General features: G+C 34.6%; 1 pseudogene; it reads left to right on the forward strand.

Annotated features, from left to right (window-relative positions):
- The first annotated feature begins 211 nt into the window (after nucleotides 1-211).
- On the forward strand, nucleotides 212-4,437 carry LOC138838548 (zinc finger protein 280D pseudogene; annotated as a pseudogene).
- The last annotated feature ends 4,471 nt before the right edge of the window (nucleotides 4,438-8,908 follow it).

Consider the following 8,908-nt stretch of genomic DNA (forward strand, 5'->3'; position numbering starts at 1 on the left):
CCACTTCCTCCCATGTCTCCCTTCCCCCTCTCCCACTTCCCATGGGTCAGGCTGCTGGCTCCACAATGGGAACTGCCGCCACCCCCACTGCTGCAGCTGCCTCTTGATAGTTTTTCGCGCTCCTCCTTTTTCTCCTCCTCCTCCGCCTCCTCCTCTTTCTCCTCCTCTTTTAGGGCTCCAGTCAGGCCGAGCTGGCTCCGCTCACGAAAATTCAGACATGGCAGAACTTTTTATGGAATGTGAAGAAGAGCTAGAGCCATGGCAGAAGAAAATAAAAGAAGTTGAGGAGGATGACAATGATGAACCAATCTTTGTTGGAGAGATAGCAAGTTCAAAACCAGCAATTTCAAATATTTTGAACAGAGTTAAACCAGCTCATATTCAAGGGGAATAAAGAATGGTGTGCTCAGTCGAGGTATTTCTGCTGCATTCAAGTCTACAAGTCAACACAATACGAACCCATCAAATCCAGTTGCTGCCTCGCCAGTAAATTTTCATCCTGAATCTAGATCTTCAGATAGCTCTGTTATTGTACAGCCTTTTTCTAAACCTGGCTATTTAACAAAGTCATCCCGAGTTGTATCTAGTAATTCTTCTGAGTTACTGTTTGACTTGACCCAGAATACAGAATTACCACAGTACCAAGGGATACCAACAATTTCTGGAGCAGGTCTGAATGAAAATTTGTTTTTATCAAAACGTCCTTCTGCTTCTGAACAGTGTAAATCCAAAAAAATCCCAAGCCTGGTGAAAGTGTTTCTGTAACAGATTTCTCAGCTGTATTCCCTGTAGTTAAAACTCCTTCACTGATTTCTCCCCAAGCTATGCCATCAAAAGGTGAAAATACTTCATCAAATTAATCTAAAGATGGAATGCCTTTTCCACGAGCTTGTCCAAAGTGCAATATTGATTTCAATCTTCTGGATCCTTTGAAAAATCACATGCAGTATTGTTGTCCAGACATGATAAATGACTTTTTGGGACCAGATAAAACAGAAAACTCAAATACAGCAAATAAAGCTATGACTGCTGATTCAGAGAAAGGAAAATTGATCATGTTAGTTAATGACTTTTATTATGGAAAACATGAAGGAGATATCCAGGAAGAACAGAAGACTCATACAACCTTTAAATGCTTCAGTTGCTTGAAAGTTCTCAAAAATAATATTAGGTTTATGAACCACATGAAACACCACTTGGAACTTGAGAAGCAGAGCAGTGAGAGCTGGGAAAACCACACCACCTGCAAGCACTGCTACCGGCAATTTCCCACACCCTTCCAGCTGCAGTGCCACATCGAGAGTACACACACTCCTCACGACTTTTCTACCATTTGTAAAATCTGTGAATTATCATTTGAAACAGAACATGTTCTTTTACAACATATGAAGGACAATCATAAACCCGGTGAGATGCCATATATCTGCCAGGTTTGCAATTATAGATCATCATCATTTTCTGATGTAGAAACTCATTTTTGAACATCTCATGAAAACACTAAGAATTTACTTTGTCCATTTTGCCTCAAAGTTATCAAAATTGCAACACCCTATAAGCATCATTATATGAAGCATCAGAAAAAAGGAATACATCATTGTAAAAAATGCAGACTGCAATTTTTGACCTGCAAGGAGAAAACACTTCCTACTTGATGCTATTACATTTTTTAAATAAATAAGCATTCTCTACGTGATCACTTGAGGGGTTAACTCTTTCTATAAATGTGTTTAATCACTCGAGTACTGTATTAAACATCCATAATCATTATCAGGAACTTGTGATTGAGATGAGAAAGAAATATCTAGATTTCTCGCTTCTCTTTTCCTCTTCTCCTTTTTCTAGTGAGAATTCTCAGCCTTTCTCCAAATTCTCCTATTAATAAAGAAAGAATGACACATTGTGGATATCAAGCAAAAGGCTCCAAAGCCTGAGTTTTATTGTTTCAGAAATAGATGAAATAAATCAGAGTGGCCCAAGGAAGAAGAAAAGCAAGATGTTTCCCTTTCTGGCTTCAACAATAGAGACTGAACACGACTCTAAACATCTAATAAACAATTTTCCTTAGCTAATTTTTAAAAAATATTGTTTTTTAATAAATAATAATTTTAACAATTAAAAAATTTAAAATATGTAGTAATTTGCTGTTTGCTTTTAGTAGGCATGAAATAAGACTGCATTAACATTGTGTGAGTTGAGAGGCTAAATTTTATCAGAATCCAAACAAAATGAAAAATATATGATTTTAAGAAAATAGCTTTTAGGTAAATTTTCAACATGACATACACACAGGGACATCTTTTTTCTTCTTTTCCTCTCCACACTTCAATAAGCAGTTCATGTAATTCAAATAGCTGTGTTTCTTTCAGAAATAGATTACACATAAACAAGTTAAAAGATGAGAACCATTATTGGTGGTGCATTCTTTAAAAATAGCAGTCAAATAACTATTAACCATAATTCCAAAATAATAATCAAATGCTCTTGAAAAGAGAAGCTTGTAAGCAGAATATACAAAAAGTGATAGTGCCAGCACTGCTTCAGGAGCTGCTGTCTGATATTTAAGATTTCTAGTAAATGACAATTTTTAATCAAGATTAAATGCTTTCAGGAACCAAATTTTTTCTAGTTATATTTTATTGAAGGAATATGTTGTTCAAAATTAATGAAAGGGTAACAGGTTATAACCTGTAGAAAGAATGCTTACACACTCATTGTGGTAGGCATTAAATACCTTCCCAAAATATCTATAGTCCTGAAATATCTAATCAATCAAATGTAGATTTACATTTTATATATAAGTTTGTAAAATAATCACCTTTCATTGCCCAAGGAACACAAATTTGAATAATTATCAGATGGGCAAAGTATACTCAAAAGTCCCAGTTGTAGTTCGAAAGGGACATCATTAGGTAAGAAACATCAGAAAGATGTAAAGATGCTACATTAGAAGATTAAGAAAAAGACAAGAACAAACATACTGAAGTTTCTGGGAAGCGGAACAGGAAGTATATGCCTTTTCCACTAGATTCACCTGAAAAATATTTTAGCTCTGTAGGAGGCTCTATTTTAATCTAGTGAGACTTATTTTAGATTTCTGTCCTTTAGAAATGTAAATGATAAATACGGATTATTCAAGACAATTATCTTGTAAAAATATTTTACAGCAGATTTGGTGTAGTAAGCTAAATCAACTACAGCCTTTTCCTGATGCAACTACAAGGATACCACGAATCCTAGTTTCTGAGAATAAGAAAAAGTTGCCACCAGCTTTATACACATGTAAGATGTACATACTACTAAGGGCCTTTCATTAATGAAGTCTTGAATTCCTAAATAATATTTAAACAAGAAGCTCCCTATCTTCATTTTCATATTTGGGGATCACTAAGTACCAAAGTTATGTGGAAGGCTAGGGTAAGAATATAGAAATGAAATATGTCTCCTGTTATTATAAAGATAAATTATGTTATTTTGATTTACAGTTTCTAAGATAATAAAAAATAAGGTAAAACCGAAATGGTAACTCAATCTTTTCTCCTTCCTAACTTTCCAACAGAAATTAGAGAATCCAGTAAAGATAAGCAATCCCAGGATAGTATAGGATGTTATAGGATCACCGGATGGTGAAAAAGAAGTTAACAAAAATGGGTTCCATGGAACAATGGGAAAAAATATCTACACCTACAGATTGTGATATAGCTAGAAAATAGTTTGCCCTATGCTAAGTCTTTGACATTTTAGCTACTTTCATCCCTTAGGAAATGACTTTATTAATACTCAAGGGTTTGCAGCTTATAACCCAGCAACAAATAATGCTTCTAAATGTAAACAAGCATGATACTAAGAGTAACCAAGGCTACTTGCATTGCTATAGCTGATAAAGTAGAATGATCTTGGGGAATAGTCAAGCAATCTTGAACTTTTTTATACCTTTCTTCTTCTCCAACACAAGAAGTCCTAGTCTAGATATGTAAAATTTCAATAAAAGATTTTTATGCTTTTTATCGTTCACATTAAAGCAAATACACTTTTCCTTTTTGCAAGCCTGACTTTGAACCAGTCAGACCCTCACCATATTTTATAGACAAACGTTTACTGCTTTGGCTTAGGCGTTTTCTTTCCTTTGGTTGTTGCTCTCTATTATTTTCACAGCTACATAGAAAAAAAGATAAATCCATTTTACTTATGTTGGATTGTTCAAAGTCTAGCTGTCTTCAGTTTTCTGTTCCCTTCTTCACTGTTAATTGAAGTTTAATTATTGCTCTTTAAATGATAACAAAAACGTGATACTTTAACGTATATTCTCATTGAAACCAGTGAATACAGGAGTGTAGGCGATTGTTTTATAATTGTTTCAAATATTTTCCTTGGCTATTTTCATTATTCCCTTTGTTCCTGTCTTCTAATCAGGAACACAAGGTTACACAAAAGAGCTTCCTAAGGAATAGGATGTTAGGCAGAAAAAAACAGATATATAATTAAAGGTTTTCATCTCTTAAGAGACTGAAAAGCTCAGAAGACATTGTGTTATTACTTGTACAGTTAAGATGACTTGAATGTTTTGGTTCTTAAAATAATTCAAATGCATGTAAAATGTTACAGTTGTTCCAAAAAATGATTATGGTTTATATTTTTCTGCTTCAATGAGATGAAATCTCTTACAAGGTTGGAGGGCATATTTATTTTAGGGTAGAAGGGGTAATCTTAGAAAGCCAAGGGAGTTTCCTAAAACAACACTGCCTATCACATATCAGTTAATTATATTTATGACATATAAGTATATAAACATACAAATACGAATTGAGTGAGAAATGTGTGATTTACACAATTGATTCAATGACATTTAAAACCAGAGTTCACTTCTCTACGTTTATATAAACTAGTATATCTAGTGAGGATTTAAAGGTTTTTATAATACATATTTTAACATTTATACCAAAATATTAGTTTATTTGTAACTGTTTACTTTTAATTTTTGTCGGTTATGGAGCTTGAAATCTTGACCTGGACGATGTCGGTCAGGTCTTCAGTTCAAGACTAGTTATCTACCACTTGAGCCACAGCCAGTTTTCTGGTGGGTCATTGGAGAAAAGGGTCTCATGGTCTTTCCTGCCTAGGCTGGCTTTGAACCATGATTCTCAGCTCTCAGCCTCCTTAGTAAATAGCGTTACAAGTATGAGCCATTGGAGCCTAGCAACATAATTATTTTTTACACATTTATGAAATATGAAGTGATATTCCCATTCATTTATATGTTGTTTAATGATCAAGCCACATCATATCCATTAATTTCTGCATGTAACATTTCTTTATGGGGAGAATGCTCAAAAAGTTATCTTCTGACTGTGATGAAATATCTATTCTTAAGTATAATCACTTTGCTTCTTGTAGTATAAAATTAATATATTTACTTTTAATCATGGAAGTTTGCTAATTAAAGTTATATAAAACATGAATTGTAAAGTGAAAGAAATTCATAGTTCCTTTGCTTGTTTAAAGAAAATAATTATGCATTTTTTCAATTATATTTCTTTGGGAATATGTAGCATTCATTGATTTAACTGTTAAAATTGATAACAGTTACATTATATCAAGTAGATTCAAATTGTATTTGAAAATTACACACTTAACACAAATATACTTCACTTTCTTCTAAGACATAATTAAAATAATAGTATAGCAAAGCTTGGTGTTAGTTCTTCATGTGTAGAATCATAGAAACTCAGGAAGCTAACACCTGAATATTTTAGCTCAATATCAGTCCAAACAGAAAAAAATGTGAAAATTTAACTCCAATTAGCCAGCAGGAGGCAGAAGGTGAGGATGTGGCTCAAGGAATAGCGTGTCATCAGCCCTGAGCAAAAAATACAATGGAGACCATTAAACATTGTGTTCAAGCACTAAAAATGGAATATACACAAAAGACAACAACAAAAAAATAGTATGAGCATCAGTAATGAAGACAAAATAGTAGAAAAGATTATGAGAAATATTGTGAAAACATCTGGAAGACAGAAATTATTAGATAGAATTTTGATTCATGAGAGGTAAAAGTAACAGTATAATTTGGACAATCTCATTGTAGTCATATGTGTTGAAACATGGCTATTAGGTAACATGTGAAAGAGCAGACTGGATTACCTGACATATCAGACTTCGTCTGTAACTATGCATTATCTCACTCTGCAAAAATCTAAAATCGTGCTTGTTAATTTAAAAAAAACCTCATGTTAGAGACTGTTTGGTCCACAAAGAATGGGGTCCTTATTTTGAGGCTTCAGACCAGTGCTTTTTTTTTTTTATAACCACACCTGTTTTACCCCTCTTCCCTGGTGCAGCTATACCTTACTAAGCTGGCACCAAGCCAAGGCTTTGAACTAGACCTCCCCGCCTTTTTACATTTAGAAGCATTATTTGTTGCTGGGTTATAAGCTACAAACCCTTGAGTATTAATAAAATCATTTCCTAAGAGATGACAGTAGCTGTGTAAACAAACCTAAACTGTCAAAGACTTAGGATAGTGAAAACAAATTTCTACCTATATCACAATCTGTAGGTGTAGATTTTGTTTCCCATTGTTCCATGGGACGCATTTTTGTTAACAAATCGTATTCTGCTGTCTTTTCATAAGAAATCATAGAGGTGATTTTTTGCCTCTTATTCAATTATATCTAATATTTTAAAGTAGATTTGTCCTAATATAATATTAATTTAATCGATTATTTCATTAGGGTGATGGTGGTCTGATTTTTTTTCCAGTACATCTTATCGCTTACAATAAATGAGAACATGTTGTATCAGTATCCTATTAATATAACAAAATACATTATAAAATTAACTTACAAGGAGGAAAGATAAATCTTGACTTCTGATTTTATACATTTCATTGTATGTTTCTTATCCTCATTGCTTTGGATTGCTGGTGGCACAGTACCCCATGTCAGGAACATGAGATGGATTATTTGTATTCATGGAAGTGAGGAAGTAAAGAAGAGGTGGAATAGGAGTGTGGGAAGGGAGAAAGAGGAGCAGGGGAAGAGGGAGAGGGAGAAGGAAAAAGAGAAGGAGAAAGAGAATTAAAAGAAGGAAGAGGAAGAAAGGACTTTGATGTTAACATCCTCTTTGATCACAAGTTCTCAGTGACCAAATCTTTATGACTATGCCCACTTGAAAGGGTTCACCTTTTTACGGCAACATAGTGAAAGCTAATTATTAATCCCAATCCTTTTTGTTTTCAGATTTCATTTATTGCGTGGTGGATAGATACATCTATACAATTGTGATAACTTCTGTTCCTAAATATTTACATGACTTAATCAGAGAAGCTATTTGGCATAAAGGAGGTTGGGTTATACAATTGCTGGAGAAATGAATGAAATATTTAGAGGACAAATGCTTTTAATTTGACAGATAAGGAAGTTTCAAGAGATTTCATTTTTTTTAATTTAATTTTATTTTATTGTGAACATACTGTACAGAGGAATTACAATTACATGGCCAGGATAATGCGTACATTTCTTACCAAGCATTGCAGCCTCCTCCTTTGTTTACCCTTCACATCCCTTCCCAGCCTTCCCCCTCCCCCCATCCCAAACCTTCACCTTCCCCCCCTCCCCCATCCCCCTCCCGCACCAACGTTGTAAAGCTCGTTTTGGACATGACAACTTGTACTTCTCATTGTTGCAACAGGTTCACCTGTATCCTTAAACAACTGGTTTTTCCCCATCTCCTCCAGTTATACTGACATCAAATATAGTGAAACCAGGGGTTATACTGTGGGGGAGGGACATACAAAGCAACAAAGAGATAATCTTATAAATGCTTTAGAAACACATGGATAAAAGAAAAAAACATTAAAATACACATCTAAGGGTTCATTTTCCTGACATCACATTATCTGACCTTTTCCGCTTGACTCATACATATACTAGTTATTACAAATAAGGGAAACCATGGGACCTATGTTTCTTTGGGCCTGGCTTAATTCACTTAATATAATTTTTTACAAATTTTTCCATTTCCTAACAAATTGGGCAATGTCTTTCTTTCTGTTGGAGGCATAGAATTTCATTGTGTATATATACCACATTTTCTTGATCCATTCATCTACTGAGGGGCATCTGGGTTGGTCCCATATCTTAGCTATGGTAAATACTGCTGCAATAAACATAGTTGTTCTGGTAGCTTTAGTGTGGTCTTGTTTGTAAACATTTGGGTAAATGCCCAAAAGTGGGATTGCTGGGTCATAGGGGAGTTCTATGTGAAGTCTTTTAAGGAACCTCCATACTGCTTTCCAAAGTGGTTGAACAAGTTTACATTCCCACCAACAATGAAGTAAGGTTCCTTTCTGTCCACATCCCCTCCAGAATCTGTTTTTGTTAGAGTTCTTGATTTTTGCCGTTCTAACTGGAGTGAGGTGATATCTCAATGTTGTTTTGATTTGCATTTCTTTTATGGCTAGGGATGTTGAACATTTCTTCATATGTCTATTGGCCATCATTCTTTCTTCTTCAGAGAAGTTTCTCTTTAAATCTTTAGCCCACTTATTTATTGTGCAGTTGTTTCTTTGAGGATTTGTTGTTGGGGGATTTAATTTTTTTGAGTTCCAAGTATATTTTAGATATGAGACCCTTGGCCGTTGTATGGCTAGTAAAGATCTTCTCCCAATCCTTGGGCTTTCTATTGATCTTGCTAGCTATGTCATTTGCCCTGCAAAAGCTCTGCATCTTTATGCAATCCCATTTGTCCAACCTATCTTTGATTTGTTGTGTTTCCGGGTCTCTATTCAGAAAATTTCGGCCTGAGCCAAGGAGACCTAGGGTTTCTCCTATTCCATCCTTTAATATTTTCAGCGTGTCTGCTTTGAGTTCAAGGTCTTTGATCCATTTTTAGTTGATTCGGGTGCAGG

The sequence above is a fragment of the Dipodomys merriami genome, unplaced genomic scaffold (genome assembly GCF_024711535.1).
Source record: "Dipodomys merriami isolate MVZ:Mamm:240054 unplaced genomic scaffold, mDipMer1.0.p SCAF_282, whole genome shotgun sequence".
Lineage (NCBI taxonomy): Eukaryota > Metazoa > Chordata > Mammalia > Rodentia > Heteromyidae > Dipodomys > Dipodomys merriami.